Raw genomic sequence first — 16032 nt, 5'->3', positions numbered from 1 at the left:
CAGCTAATCACACAAACAGCAGTAAAGCAAGATAACTACACAGTTAGGGGGGACTGCATGGTTAGGTTTTTGAGGAATTATTGAAACTGACCTCAGTGACCCATAATCAGAGCTGTGGCTAATTACTGCATGCCTAATTATGATGAAGCAAGCACCATGGCTCGTAGGGGCCCAACAACACACTTTTCTTAGCTCATTGAATTAAAGTATAAACTTCTGCCATGTGTGAGTGGTAAAGGCTTGTTAATTTTGTTGCTTTTCAAATTCACGTCTGACAACAAGACGAAGGAACATTGGGGCATCAGACGCTTTGGAAAGTAGCCACCAACCGCAGAGAAAGAGAGAAAGAGGGAAAAGACAGTATGAGGTGTGGAGAAAACAGCAGCAGGTACAAGGAGCTCAAATGAGATTAATGGCGCCTAAATAGAGCACGTAAAGGAACAGTTACAAATCTAAGAAAAGGGAAAGAAAAGACTAGGAAAAAACACAGAAAGAGCTTGTAGATGAAATACTCTTCCAGGAACAGCAGGTTAAGAGAAATTACACAGGGAGCAGTTAAGCTTGTAACACGGGGAGAATAGAAAAGAAAATGCAGTTTTATGAAGTGTGTTTGCCTAATCCAGCTAGCACTTTTATTTTATTTCTCTATTTGCTTCTTTTATTGGTAAAGTAAGTTTCAAGTGCATGCACAGGTATGACCGAGAGAGCCAGGGTATAATAATTTGAAGCGTTTGCACCAGCGCTAATGAAGGACGAGAGTTATAGCAAAGATATGAAAGGGGGAGCGATAATAAATATGTGATATGGCAATAGTGACACCAAAATAAGCCACCTATTTATAAAACTGACATGGAAGAAAAACTAAAGGTTAACTTCTGAAATTGTAGCCGATGTTAAAAAGATTCTCGTTGTCGGCAGGATTCGAACCTGCGCGGGGAGACCCCAATGGATTTCTAGTCCATCGCCTTAACCACTCGGCCAAAACAACTGACTGTAAGGCGTGTGCACATAATCTGTATGCAAGTTTTCAAGGTGTCCCACAGCAAATTCCTGATATTCTGCAATGCACTTTTTAAAAATAATGTTTTTTTCAGCAGGCACATTCTCTCCTAAAAACCAAAAATTGCATGCGTTTATCTCTAGTTTGGAATACCATAGGCTTGCATGCATACTCTCATGGGTCACTCAAGTTTTTTGGACCCTATTGCACTCTGTTTTCGTGCTGCTTTTAGTATATGTCCCATATTAAAGAAGTCTACCATCTTTGAGTATTTGAGGCTCCTTTGTAAGTGCTTTATATTTTTTCCTTGAAGAGCTATATAATAAAGGGGTCCGGGAAGGATTGCATTTATGGAAGATAAAAGAAGGCCCACTTGTCTCACCAAATGCTGTAGAGAAACCTGATGTTTTACTCATGATATCCTTAGTTCGTTTTTGTTAGACCTTGCATTCTTAAGGTGGTCCCAACCCCACCTTATTGCTTTTCACCTCCGCATTTTGCTGTATCTTTTTGTTGGCCTTAGGACTCTGATCACTTTATCGCTACTAATCAGTGCTGAAGTGCACGTGCTTCTTCCCTAATCATGTGTATAATTGGAGTATACCTGACTGACAGATTTAATTTACTTGAAAGCCCCTTGTAAAGTGGTATACCATATACCCAGGGACTGATTGTGCCGCCCAAAGAAATAGCATTTCAAACCTGTCTCAAGCCTGCTACTGCAGTGCCTGTGCTGCAGTGTACTGCCACTTCGACTTGGCATTTAAAACTACTTGCCAAGCCTTAAACTCCAATTTTATTACATATCAGTAACCCCTAAGGTAGGCCCTAGGTAGTCCTAGGGGCATCATGCTATGTAAGTAAAAGGTAAGACATGTACTGTGGTAGTTTGTATGTCCTAGTAGTATCAAACAGTCTATTACATGTTTCACTACTGTGAGGTCTGCCCCTCTCATAGGTTAGCATTGGGTATTCCCTTATACTTTTTGGGGGGTAATTCCATATCAGAGAGGAGAAGCTTTATTTATTTATTGATAAATCCTATCTACTGGTGAGGTTGGATTTAATCTTACTATTGTATAAATGCCATTTTTAGAGAGTGAGCATTTCTCTGCACTTACTGCTCTATTTGCATTGAAACCTGTCTTCGATTGACGTCTGGATTGGGCTGCGAGACAGCTACATATGTGCATTCCCTGTAGACAGCCACAACACAGGTCACTCAACTGCAACTGCATTCATCTGCATTCTGATTGGCCTGGGGGAGAGCTCCGCTCCCCTTACCGCAAATATGTTCAAGAACGATAATTTATGTCAGTAAGTACAGTATACCTACATCTTATAATCATGTGTGTTTAAATAATTTGTTGTTAGATCGTTTAAATATTGAAAAGGATCTGTTTTTAATAGACATTTTACAAAAACAACTGGTACATTTGGGAATTCTGTAAAGGAAAAACCCAACTGCCGTGACATTGCCAACCACAATGCCGTGACTCGGATTCGAACAGAGGTTGCTGCGGCCACAACGCAGAGTACTAACCACTATACGATCACGGCGAGCTACTTGGGCTCAATAACGTACAGTGACATGAAGAAATTATAATTCGGAACACTCAGGGCTACTCCTGTGATAGGCTGAATGTGTTCATTGCTTCCTCATTCCTTATACAAAGGCTTTATCTCCTCAGTGGTTGATAGGCTGAAACCGTTTCCTGGCCTCCTGCTTGTGAACTGGCAGGAGTCAAAGATCACACATACACTGGTGGGCCTGTGATGGGACACCAATGCAGAGAAACACACCTGGCGCAGATATTCTATTCTGTTTATTAGACCTGCATCTCCCCTGTACCTCCTCAAGCCATCTGTATGTGAAGCAAGAAAGAGTTAAGGAACGGTCCATCTACACTTTTATTGGGAGGATGCTGCCGTGAGCTCCTCCCAGCTAATCACACAAACAGCAGTAAAGCAAGATAACTACACAGTTAGGGGGGACTGCATGGTTAGGTTTTTGAGGAATTATTGAAACTGACCTCAGTGACCCATAATCAGAGCTGTGGCTAATGACTGCATGCCTAATTATGATGAAGCAAGCACCATGGCTCGTAGGGGCCCCACAACACACTTTTCTTAGCTCATTGAATTAAAGTATAAACTTCTGCCATGTGTGAGTGGTAAAGGCGTGTTAATTTTGTTGCTTTTCAAATTCACGTCTGACAACAAGACGAAGGAACATTGGGGCATCAGACGCTTTGGAAAGTAGCCACCAACCGCAGAGAAAGAGAGAAAGAGGGAAAAGACAGTATGAGGTGTGGAGAAAACAGCAGCAGGTACAAGGAGCTCAAATGAGATTAATGGCGCCTAAATAGAGCACGTAAAGGAACAGTTATAAATCTAAGAAAAGACTAGGAAAAAACACAGAAAGAGCTTGTTGATGAAATTCTCTTCCAGGAACAGCAGGTTAAGAGAAATTACACAGGGAGCAGTTAAGCTTGTAACACGGGGGAGAATAGAAAAGAAAATGCAGTTTTATGAAGTGTGTTTGCCTAATCCAGCTAGCACTTTTATTTTATTTCTCTATTTGCTTCTTTTATTGGTAAAGTAAGTTTCAAGTGCATGCACAGGTATGACCGAGAGAGCCAGGGTATAATAATTTGAAGCGTTTGCACCAGCGCTAATGAAGGACGAGAGTTATAGCAAAGATATGAAAGGGGGAGCGATAATAAATATGTGATATGGCAATAGTGACACCAAAATAAGCCACCTATTTATAAGACTGACATGGAAGAAATACTAAAGGTTAACTTCTGAAATTGTAGCCGATGTTAAAAAGATTCTCCTTGTCGGCAGGATTCGAACCTGCGCGGGGAGACCCCAATGGATTTCTAGTCCATCGCCTTAACCACTCGGCCACAACAACTGACTGCAAGGTGTGTGCACATAATCTGTATGCAAGTTTTCAAGGTGTCCCACAGCAAATTCCTGATATTCTGCAATGCACTTTTTAAAAATAAGGTTTTTTTCAGCAGGCACATTCTCTCCTAAAAACAAAAATTGCATGCGTATATCTCTAGTTTGGAATACCATAGGCTTGCATGCATACTCTCATGGGTCACTCAAGTTTTTTGGACCCTATTGCACTCTGTTTTCGTGCTGCTTTTAGTATATGTCCCATATTACAGAAGTCTACCATCTTTGAGTATTTGAGGCTCCTTTGTAACTGCTTATATTTTTTCCTTGAAGAGCTATATAATAAAGGGGTCCGGGAAGGATTGCATTTATGGAAGATAAAAGAAGGCCCACTTGTCTCACCAAATGCTGTAGAGAAACCTGATATTTTACTCATGTTATCCTTAGTTCGTTTTTGTTAGACCTTGCATTCTTAAGGTGGTCCCAACCCCACCTTATTGCTTTTCACCTCCGCATTTTGCTGTATCTTTTTGTTGGCCTTAGGACTCTGATCACTTTATCGCTACTAATCAGTGCTGAAGTGCACGTGCTTCTTCCCTAATCATGTGTATAATTGGAGTATACCTGACTGACAGATTTAATTTACTTGAAAGCCCCTTGTAAAGTGGTATACCATATACCCAGGGACTGATTGTGCCGCCCAAAGAAATAGCATTTCAAACCTGTCTCAAGCCTGCTACTGCAGTGCCTGTGCTGCAGTGTACTGCCACTTCGACTTGGCATTTAAAACTACTTGCCAAGCCTTAAACTCCAATGTTATTACATATCAGTAACCCCGAAGGTAGGCCCTAGGTAGTCCTAGGGGCATCATGCTATGTAAGTAAAAGGTAAGACATGTACTGTGGTAGTTTGTATGTCCTAGTAGTATCAAACAGTCTATTACATTTTTCACTACTGTGAGGTCTGCCCCTCTCATAGGTTAGCATTGGGTATTCCCTTATACTTTTTGGGGGGTAATTCCATATCAGAGAGGAGAAGCTTTATTTATTTATTGATAAATCCTATCTACTGGTGAAGTTGGATTTAATCTTACTATTGTATAAATGCCATTTTTAGAGAGTGAGCATTTCTCTGCACTTACTGCTCTATTTGCATTGAAACCTGTCTTCGATTGACGTCTGGATTGGGCTGCGAGACAGCTACATATGTGCATTCCCTGTAGACAGCCACAACACAGGTCACTCAACTGCAACTGCATTCATCTGCATTCTGATTGGCCTGGGGGAGAGCTCCGCTCCCCTTACCCGCAAATATGTTCAAGAACGATAATTTATGTCAGTAAGTACAGTATACCTACATCTTATAATCATGTGTGTTTAAATAATTTGTTGTTAGATCGTTTAAATATTGAAAAGGATCTGTTTTTAATAGACATTTTACAAAAACAACTGGTACATTTGGGAATTCTGTAAAGGAAAAACCCAACTGCCGTGACATTGCCAACCACAATGCCGTGACTCGGATTCGAACAGAGGTTGCTGCGGCCACAACGCAGAGTACTAACCACTATACGATCACGGCGAGCTACTTGGGCTCAATAACGTACAGTGACATGAAGAAATTATAATTCGGACCACTCAGGGCTACTCCTGTGATAGGCTGAATGTGTTCATTGCTTCCTCATTCCTTATACAAAGGCTTTATCTCCTCAGTGGTTGATAGGCTGAAACCGTTTCCTGGCCGCCTGCTTGTGAACTGGCAGGAGTCAAAGATCACACATACACTGGTGGGCCTGTGATGGGACACCAATGCAGAGAAACACACCTGGCGCAGATATTCTATTCTGTTTATTAGACCTGCATCTCCCCTGTACCTCCTCAAGCCATCTGTATGTGAAGCAAGAAAGAGTTAAGGAACGGTCCATCTACACTTTTATTGGGAGGATGCTGCCGTGAGCTCCTCCCAGCTAATCACACAAACAGCAGTAAAGCAAGATAACTACACAGTTAGGGGGGACTGCATGGTTAGGTTTTTGAGGAATTATTGAAACTGACCTCAGTGACCCATAATCAGAGCTGTGGCTAATGACTGCATGCCTAATTATGATGAAGCAAGCACCATGGCTCGTAGGGGCCCCACAACACACTTTTCTTAGCTCATTGAATTAAAGTATAAACTTGTCCCATGTGTGAGTGGTAAAGGCTTGTTAATTTTGTTGCTTTTCAAATTCACGTCTGACAACAAGACGAAGGAACATTGGGGCATCAGACGCTTTGGAAAGTAGCCACCAACCGCAGAGAAAGAGAGAAAGAGGGAAAAGACAGTATGAGGTGTGGAGAAAACAGCAGCAGGTACAAGGAGCTCAAATGAGATTAATGGCGCCTAAATAGAGCACGTAAAGGAACAGTTACAAATCTAAGAAAAGGGAAAGAAAAGACTAGGAAAAAACACAGAAAGAGCTTGTAGATGAAATTCTCTTCCAGGAACAGCAGGTTAAGAGAAATTACACAGGGAGCAGTTAAGCTTGTAACACGGGGGAGAATAGAAAAGAAAATGCAGTTTTATGAAGTGTGTTTGCCTAATCCAGCTAGCACTTTTATTTTATTTCTCTATTTGCTTCTTTTATTGGTAAAGTAAGTTTCAAGTGCATGCACAGGTATGACCGAGAGAGCCAGGGTATAATAATTTGAAGCGTTTGCACCAGCGCTAAGGAAGGACGAGAGTTATAGCAAAGATATGAAAGGGGGAGCGATAATAAATATGTGATATGGCAATAGTGACACCAAAATAAGCCACCTATTTATAAAACTGACATGGAAGAAATACTAAAGGTTAACTTCTGAAATTGTAGCCGATGTTAAAAAGATTCTCGTTGTCGGCAGGATTCGAACCTGCGCGGGGAGACCCCAATGGATTTCTAGTCCATCGCCTTAACCACTCGGCCACAACAACTGACTGCAAGGTGTGTGCACATAATCTGTATGCAAGTCTTCAAGGTGTCCCACAGCAAATTCCTGATATTCTGCAATGCACTTTTAAAAAATAAGGTTTTTTTCAGCAGGCACATTCTCTCCTAAAAACAAAAATTGCATGCGTATATCTCTAGTTTGGAATACCATAGGCTTGCATGCATACTCTCATGGGTCACTCAAGTTTTTTGGACCCTATTGCACTCTGTTTTCGTGCTGCTTTTAGTATATGTCCCATATTAAAGAAGTCTACCATCTTTGAGTATTTGAGGCTCCTTTGTAAGTGCTTTATATTTTTTCCTTGAAGAGCTATATAATAAAGGGGTCCGGGAAAGATTGCATTTATGGAAGATAAAAGAAGGCCCACTTGTCTCACCAAATGCTGTAGAGAAACCTGATGTTTTACTCATGTTATCCTTAGTTCGTTTTTGTTAGACCTTGCATTCTTAAGGTGGTCCCAACCCCACCTTATTGCTTTTCACCTCCGCATTTTGCTGTATCTTTTTGTTGGCCTTAGGACTCTGATCACTTTATCACTACTAATCAGTGCTGAAGTGCACGTGCTTCTTCCCTAATCATGTGTATAATTGGAGTATACCTGACTGACAGATTTAATTTACTTGAAAGCCCCTTGTAAAGTGGTATACCATATACCCAGGGACTGATTGTGCCGCCCAAAGAAATAGCATTTCAAACCTGTCTCAAGCCTGGTACTGCAGTGCCTGTGCTGCAGTGTACTGCCACTTCGACTTGGCATTTAAAACTACTTGCCAAGCCTTAAACTCCAATTTTATTACATATCAGTAACCCCTAAGGTAGGCCCTAGGTAGTCCTAGGGGCATCATGCTATGTAAGTAAAAGGTAAGACATGTACTGTGGTAGTTTGTATGTCCTAGTAGTATCAAACAGTCTATTACATTTTTCACTACTGTGAGGTCTGCCCCTCTCATAGGTTAGCATTGGGTATTCCCTTATACTTTTTGGGGGGTAATTCCATATCAGAGAGGAGAAGCTTTATTTATTTATTGATAAATCCTATCTACTGGTGAGGTTGGATTTAATCTTACTATTGTATAAATGCCATTTTTAGAGAGTGAGCATTTCTCTGCACTTACTGCTCTATTTGCATTGAAACCTGTCTTCGATTGACGTCTGGATTGGGCTGCGAGACAGCTACATATGTGCATTCCCTGTAGACAGCCACAACACAGGTCACTCAACTGCAACTGCATTCATCTGCATTCTGATTGGCCTGGGGGAGAGCTCCGCTCCCCTTACCGCAAATATGTTCAAGAACGATAATTTATGTCAGTAAGTACAGTATGCCTACATCTTATAATCATGTGTGTTTAAATAATTTGTTGTTAGATCGTTTAAATATTGAAAAGGATCTGTTTTTAATAGACATTTTACAAAAACAACTGGTACATTTGGGAATTCTGTAAAGGAAAAACCCAACTGCCGTGACATTGCCAACCACAATGCCGTGACTCGGATTCGAACCGAGGTTGCTGCAGCCACAACGCAGAGTACTAACCACTATACGATCAAGGCGAGCTACTTGGGCTCAATAACGTACAATGACATGAAGAAATTTTAATTCGGAACACTCAGGGCTACTCCTGTGATAGGCTGAATGTGTTCATTGCTTCCTCATTCCTTATACAAAGGCTTTATCTCCTCAGTGGTTGATAGGCTGAAACCGTTTCCTGGCCGCCTGCTTGTGAACTGGCAGGAGTCAAAGATCACACATACACTGGTGGGCCTGTGATGGGACACCAATGCAGAGAAACACACCTGGCGCAGATATTCTATTCTGTTTATTAGACCTGCATCTCCCCTGTACCTCCTCAAGCCATCTGTATGTGAAGCAAGAAAGAGTTAAGGAACGGTCCATCTACACTTTTATTGGGAGGATGCTGCCGTGAGCTCCTCCCAGCTAATCACACAAACAGCAGTAAAGCAAGATAACTACACAGTTAGGGGGGACTGCATGGTTAGGTTTTTGAGGAATTATTGAAACTGACCTCAGTGACCCATAATCAGAGCTGTGGCTAATGACTGCATGCCTAATTATGATGAAGCAAGCACCATGGCTCGTAGGGGCCCCACAACACACTTTTCTTAGCTCATTGAATTAAAGTTTAAACTTCTGCCATGTGTGAGTGGTAAAGGCTTGTTAATTTTGTTGCTTTTCAAATTCACGTCTGACAACAAGACGAAGGAACATTGGGGCATCAGACGCTTTGGAAAGTAGCCACCAACCGCAGAGAAAGAGAGAAAGAGGGAAAAGACAGTATGAGGTGTGGAGAAAACAGCAGCAGGTACAAGGAGCTCAAATGAGATTAATGGCGCCTAAATAGAGCACGTAAAGGAACAGTTACAAATCTAAGAAAAGGGAAAGAAAAGACTAGGAAAAAACACAGAAAGAGCTTGTAGATGAAATTCTCTTCCAGGAACAGCAGGTTAAGAGAAATTACACAGGGAGCAGTTAAGCTTGTAACACGGGGGAGAATAGAAAAGAAAATGCAGTTTTATGAAGTGTGTTTGCCTAATCCAGCTAGCACTTTTATTTTATTTCTCTATTTGCTTCTTTTATTGGTAAAGTAAGTTTCAAGTGCATGCACAGGTATGACCGAGAGAGCCAGGGTATAATAATTTGAAGCGTTTGCACCAGCGCTAATGAAGGACGAGAGTTATAGCAAAGATATGAAAGGGGGAGCGATAATAAATATGTGATATGGCAATAGTGACACCAAAATAAGCCACCTATTTATAAAACTGACATGGAAGAAATACTAAAGGTTAACTTCTGAAATTGTAGCCGATGTTAAAAAGATTCTCGTTGTCGGCAGGTTTCGAACCTGCGCGGGGAGACCCCAATGGATTTCTAGTCCATCGCCTTAACCACTCGGCCACAACAACTGACTGCAAGGTGTGTGCACATAATCTGTATGCAAGTTTTCAAGGTGTCCCACAGCAAATTCCTGATATTCTGCAATGCACTTTTTAAAAATAAGGTTTTTTTCAGCAGGCACATTCTCTCCTAAAAACAAAAATTGCATGCGTATATCTCTAGTTTGGAATACCATAGGCTTGCATGCATACTCTCATGGGTCACTCAAGTTTTTTGGACCCTATTGCACTCTGTTTTCGTGCTGCTTTTAGTATATGTCCCATATTAAAGAAGTCTACCATCTTTGAGTATTTGAGGCTCCTTTGTAAGTGCTTTATATTTTTTCCTTGAAGAGCTATATAATAAAGGGGTCCGGGAAGGATTGCATTTATGGAAGATAAAAGAAGGCCCACTTGTCTCACCAAATGCTGTAGAGAAACCTGATGTTTTACTCATGTTATCCTTAGTTCGTTTTTGTTAGACCTTGCATTCTTAAGGTGGTCCCAACCCCACCTTATTGCTTTTCACCTCCGCATTTTGCTGTATCTTTTTGTTGGCCTTAGGACTCTGATCACTTTATCGCTACTAATCAGTGCTGAAGTGCACGTGCTTCTTCCCTAATCATGTGTATAATTGGAGTATACCTGACTGACAGATTTAATTTACTTGAAAGCCCCTTGTAAAGTGGTATACCATATACCCAGGGACTGATTGTGCCGCCCAAAGAAATAGCATTTCAAACCTGTCTCAAGCCTGCTACTGCAGTGCCTGTGCTGCAGTGTACTGCCACTTCGACTTGGCATTTAAAACTACTTGCCAAGCCTTAAACTCCAATTTTATTACATATCACTAACCCCTAAGTTAGGCCCTAGGTAGTCCTAGGGGCATCATGCTATGTAAGTAAAAGGTAAGACATGTACTGTGGTAGTTTGTATGTCCTAGGAGTATCAAACAGTCTATTACATTTTTCACTACTGTGAGGTCTGCCCCTCTCATAGGTTAGCATTGGGTATTCCCTTATACTTTTTGGGGGGTAATTCCATATCAGAGAGGAGAAGCTTTATTTATTTATTGATAAATCCTATCTACTGGTGAGGTTGGATTTAATCTTACTATTGTATAAATGCCATTTTTAGAGAGTGAGCATTTCTCTGCACTTACTGCTCTATTTGCATTGAAACCTGTCTTCGATTGACGTCTGGATTGGGCTGCGAGACAGCTACATATGTGCATTCCCTGTAGACAGCCACAACACAGGTCACTCAACTGCAACTGCATTCATCTGCATTCTGATTGGCCTGGGGGAGAGCTCCGCTCCCCTTACCGCAAACATGTTCAAGAACGATAATTTATGTCAGTAAGTACAGTATACCTACATCTTATAATCATGTGTGTTTAAATAATTTGTTGTTAGATCGTTTAAATATTGAAAAGGATCTGTTTTTAATAGACATTTTACAAAAACAACTGGTACATTTGGGAATTCTGTAAAAGAAAAACCCAACTGCCGTGACATTGCCAACCACAATGCCGTGACTCGGATTCGAACCGAGGTTGCGGCGGCCACAACGCAGAGTACTAACCACTATACGATCACGGCGAGCTACTTCGGCTCAATAACGTATAGTGACATGAAGAAATTATAATTCGGAACACTCAGGGCTACTCCTGTGATAGGCTGAATGTGTTCATTGCTTCCTCATTCCTTATACAAAGGCTTTATCTCCTCAGTGGTTGATAGGCTGAAACCGTTTCCTGGCCGCCTGCTTGTGAACTGGCAGGAGTCAAAGATCACAAATACACTGGTGGGCCTATGATGGGACACCAATGCAGAGAAACACACCTGGCGCAGATATTCTATTCTGTTTATTAGACCTGCATCTCCCCTGTACCTCCTCAAGCCATCTGTATGTGAAGCAAGAAAGAGTTAAGGAACGGTCCATCTACACTTTTATTGGGAGGATGCTGCCGTGAGCTCCTCCCAGCTAATCACACAAACAGCAGTAAAGCAAGATAACTACACAGTTAGGGGGGACTGCATGGTTAGGTTTTTGAGGAATTATTGAAACTGACCTCAGTGACCCATAATCAGAGCTGTGGCTAATTACTGCATGCCTAATTATGATGAAGCAAGCACCATGGCTCGTAGGGGCCCAACAACACACTTTTCTTAGCTCATTGAATTAAAGTATAAACTTCTGCCATGTGTGAGTGGTAAAGGCTTGTTAATTTTGTTGCTTTTCAAATTCACGTCTGACAACAAGACGAAGGAACATTGGGGCATCAGACGCTTTGGAAAGTAGCCACCAACCGCAGAGAAAGAGAGAAAGAGGGAAAAGACAGTATGAGGTGTGGAGAAAACAGCAGCAGGTACAAGGAGCTCAAATGAGATTAATGGCGCCTAAATAGAGCACGTAAAGGAACAGTTACAAATCTAAGAAAAGGGAAAGAAAAGACTAGGAAAAAACACAGAAAGAGCTTGTAGATGAAATACTCTTCCAGGAACAGCAGGTTAAGAGAAATTACACAGGGAGCAGTTAAGCTTGTAACACGGGGAGAATAGAAAAGAAAATGCAGTTTTATGAAGTGTGTTTGCCTAATCCAGCTAGCACTTTTATTTTATTTCTCTATTTGCTTCTTTTATTGGTAAAGTAAGTTTCAAGTGCATGCACAGGTATGACCGAGAGAGCCAGGGTATAATAATTTGAAGCGTTTGCACCAGCGCTAATGAAGGACGAGAGTTATAGCAAAGATATGAAAGGGGGAGCGATAATAAATATGTGATATGGCAATAGTGACACCAAAATAAGCCACCTATTTATAAAACTGACATGGAAGAAAAACTAAAGGTTAACTTCTGAAATTGTAGCCGATGTTAAAAAGATTCTCGTTGTCGGCAGGATTCGAACCTGCGCGGGGAGACCCCAATGGATTTCTAGTCCATCGCCTTAACCACTCGGCCAAAACAACTGACTGTAAGGCGTGTGCACATAATCTGTATGCAAGTTTTCAAGGTGTCCCACAGCAAATTCCTGATATTCTGCAATACACTTTTTAAAAATAATGTTTTTTTCAGCAGGCACATTCTCTCCTAAAAACAAAAATTGCATGCGTTTATCTCTAGTTTGGAATACCATAGGCTTGCATGCATACTCTCATGGGTCACTCAAGTTTTTTGGACCCTATTGCACTCTGTTTTCGTGCTGCTTTTAGTATATGTCCCATATTAAAGAAGTCTACCATCTTTGAGTATTTGAGGCTCCTTTGTAAGTGCTTTATATTTTTTCCTTGAAGAGCTATATAATAAAGGGGTCCGGGAAGGATTGCATTTATGGAAGATAAAAGAAGGCCCACTTGTCTCACCAAATGCTGTAGAGAAACCTGATGTTTTACTCATGATATCCTTAGTTCGTTTTTGTTAGACCTTGCATTCTTAAGGTGGTCCCAACCCCACCTTATTGCTTTTCACCTCCGCATTTTGCTGTATCTTTTTGTTGGCCTTAGGACTCTGATCACTTTATCGCTACTAATCAGTGCTGAAGTGCACGTGCTTCTTCCCTAATCATGTGTATAATTGGAGTATACCTGACTGACAGATTTAATTTACTTGAAAGCCCCTTGTAAAGTGGTATACCATATACCCAGGGACTGATTGTGCCGCCCAAAGAAATAGCATTTCAAACCTGTCTCAAGCCTGCTACTGCAGTGCCTGTGCTGCAGTGTACTGCCACTTCGACTTGGCATTTAAAACTACTTGCCAAGCCTTAAACTCCAATTTTATTACATATCAGTAACCCCTAAGGTAGGCCCTAGGTAGTCCTAGGGGCATCATGCTATGTAAGTAAAAGGTAAGACATGTACTGTGGTAGTTTGTATGTCCTAGTAGTATCAAACAGTCTATTACATGTTTCACTACTGTGAGGTCTGCCCCTCTCATAGGTTAGCATTGGGTATTCCCTTATACTTTTTGGGGGGTAATTCCATATCAGAGAGGAGAAGCTTTATTTATTTATTGATAAATCCTATCTACTGGTGAGGTTGGATTTAATCTTACTATTGTATAAATGCCATTTTTAGAGAGTGAGCATTTCTCTGCACTTACTGCTCTATTTGCATTGAAACCTGTCTTCGATTGACGTCTGGATTGGGCTGCGAGACAGCTACATATGTGCATTCCCTGTAGACAGCCACAACACAGGTCACTCAACTGCAACTGCATTCATCTGCATTCTGATTGGCCTGGGGGAGAGCTCCGCTCCCCTTACCGCAAATATGTTCAAGAACGATAATTTATGTCAGTAAGTACAGTATACCTACATCTTATAATCATGTGTGTTTAAATAATTTGTTGTTAGATCGTTTAAATATTGAAAAGGATCTGTTTTTAATAGACATTTTACAAAAACAACTGGTACATTTGGGAATTCTGTAAAGGAAAAACCCAACTGCCGTGACATTGCCAACCACAATGCCGTGACTCGGATTCGAACAGAGGTTGCTGCGGCCACAACGCAGAGTACTAACCACTATACGATCACGGCGAGCTACTTGGGCTCAATAACGTACAGTGACATGAAGAAATTATAATTCGGAACACTCAGGGCTACTCCTGTGATAGGCTGAATGTGTTCATTGCTTCCTCATTCCTTATACAAAGGCTTTATCTCCTCAGTGGTTGATAGGCTGAAACCGTTTCCTGGCCTCCTGCTTGTGAACTGGCAGGAGTCAAAGATCACACATACACTGGTGGGCCTGTGATGGGACACCAATGCAGAGAAACACACCTGGCGCAGATATTCTATTCTGTTTATTAGACCTGCATCTCCCCTGTACCTCCTCAAGCCATCTGTATGTGAAGCAAGAAAGAGTTAAGGAACGGTCCATCTACACTTTTACTGGGAGGATGCTGCCGTGAGCTCCTCCCAGCTAATCACACAAACAGCAGTAAAGCAAGATAACTACACAGTTAGGGGGGACTGCATGGTTAGGTTTTTGAGGAATTATTGAAACTGACCTCAGTGACCCATAATCAGAGCTGTGGCTAATGACTGCATGCCTAATTATGATGAAGCAAGCACCATGGCTCGTAGGGGCCCCACAACACACTTTTCTTAGCTCATTGAATTAAAGTATAAACTTCTGCCATGTGTGAGTGGTAAAGGCGTGTTAATTTTGTTGCTTTTCAAATTCACGTCTGACAACAAGACGAAGGAACATTGGGGCATCAGACGCTTTGGAAAGTGGCCACCAACCGCAGAGAAAGAGAGAAAGAGGGAAAAGACAGTATGAGGTGTGGAGAAAACAGCAGCAGGTACAAGGAGCTCAAATGAGATTAATGGCGCCTAAATAGAGCACGTAAAGGAACAGTTATAAATCTAAGAAAAGACTAGGAAAAAACACAGAAAGAGCTTGTTGATGAAATTCTCTTCCAGGAACAGCAGGTTAAGAGAAATTACACAGGGAGCAGTTAAGCTTGTAACACGGGGGAGAATAGAAAAGAAAATGCAGTTTTATGAAGTGTGTTTGCCTAATCCAGCTAGCACTTTTATTTTATTTCTCTATTTGCTTCTTTTATTGGTAAAGTAAGTTTCAAGTGCATGCACAGGTATGACCGAGAGAGCCAGGGTATAATAATTTGAAGCGTTTGCACCAGCACTAATGAAGGACGAGAGTTATAGCAAAGATATGAAAGGGGGAGCGATAATAAATATGTGATATGGCAATAGTGACACCAAAATAAGCCACCTATTTATAAGACTGACATGGAAGAAATACTAAAGGTTAACTTCTGAAATTGTAGCCGATGTTAAAAAGATTCTCCTTGTCGGCAGGATTCGAACCTGCGCGGGGAGACCCCAATGGATTTCTAGTCCATCGCCTTAACCACTCGGCCACAACAACTGACTGCAAGGTGTGTGCACATAATCTGTATGCAAGTTTTCAAGGTGTCCCACAGCAAATTCCTGATATTCTGCAATGCACTTTTTAAAAATAAGGTTTTTTTCAGCAGGCACATTCTCTCCTAAAAACAAAAATTGCATGCGTATATCTCTAGTTTGGAATACCATAGGCTTGCATGCATACTCTCATGGGTCACTCAAGTTTTTTGGACCCTATTGCACTCTGTTTTCGTGCTGCTTTTAGTATATGTCCCATATTACAGAAGTCTACCATCTTTGAGTATTTGAGGCTCCTTTGTAACTGCTTATATTTTTTCCTTGAAGAGCTATATAATAAAGGGGTCCGGGAAGGATTGC

At 41.4% G+C, this 16032-nt stretch overlaps 3 non-coding genes across 3 annotated transcripts; all 3 read right to left on the bottom strand.

Annotated features, from left to right (window-relative positions):
* Positions 1-6780: 6780 nt before the first annotated feature.
* On the bottom strand, positions 6781-6862 carry TRNAS-AGA (transfer RNA serine (anticodon AGA)). The gene has a single exon. It is a non-coding gene; the product is annotated as a tRNA-Ser (tRNA).
* A 2860-nt stretch (positions 6863-9722) lies between these two features.
* On the bottom strand, positions 9723-9804 carry TRNAS-AGA (transfer RNA serine (anticodon AGA)). The gene has a single exon. It is a non-coding gene; the product is annotated as a tRNA-Ser (tRNA).
* A 1499-nt stretch (positions 9805-11303) lies between these two features.
* On the bottom strand, positions 11304-11375 carry TRNAH-GUG (transfer RNA histidin (anticodon GUG)). The gene has a single exon. It is a non-coding gene; the product is annotated as a tRNA-His (tRNA).
* Between the last annotated feature and the right edge of the window lie 4657 nt (positions 11376-16032).

Source organism: Lissotriton vulgaris, unplaced genomic scaffold, assembly GCF_964263255.1.
Source record: "Lissotriton vulgaris unplaced genomic scaffold, aLisVul1.2 SCAFFOLD_301, whole genome shotgun sequence".
In the NCBI taxonomy this organism is placed as follows: domain Eukaryota; kingdom Metazoa; phylum Chordata; class Amphibia; order Caudata; family Salamandridae; genus Lissotriton; species Lissotriton vulgaris.
Note: the sequence above shows the minus strand (reverse complement) of the source record. Positions and strands in the feature narration are given on the sequence as shown.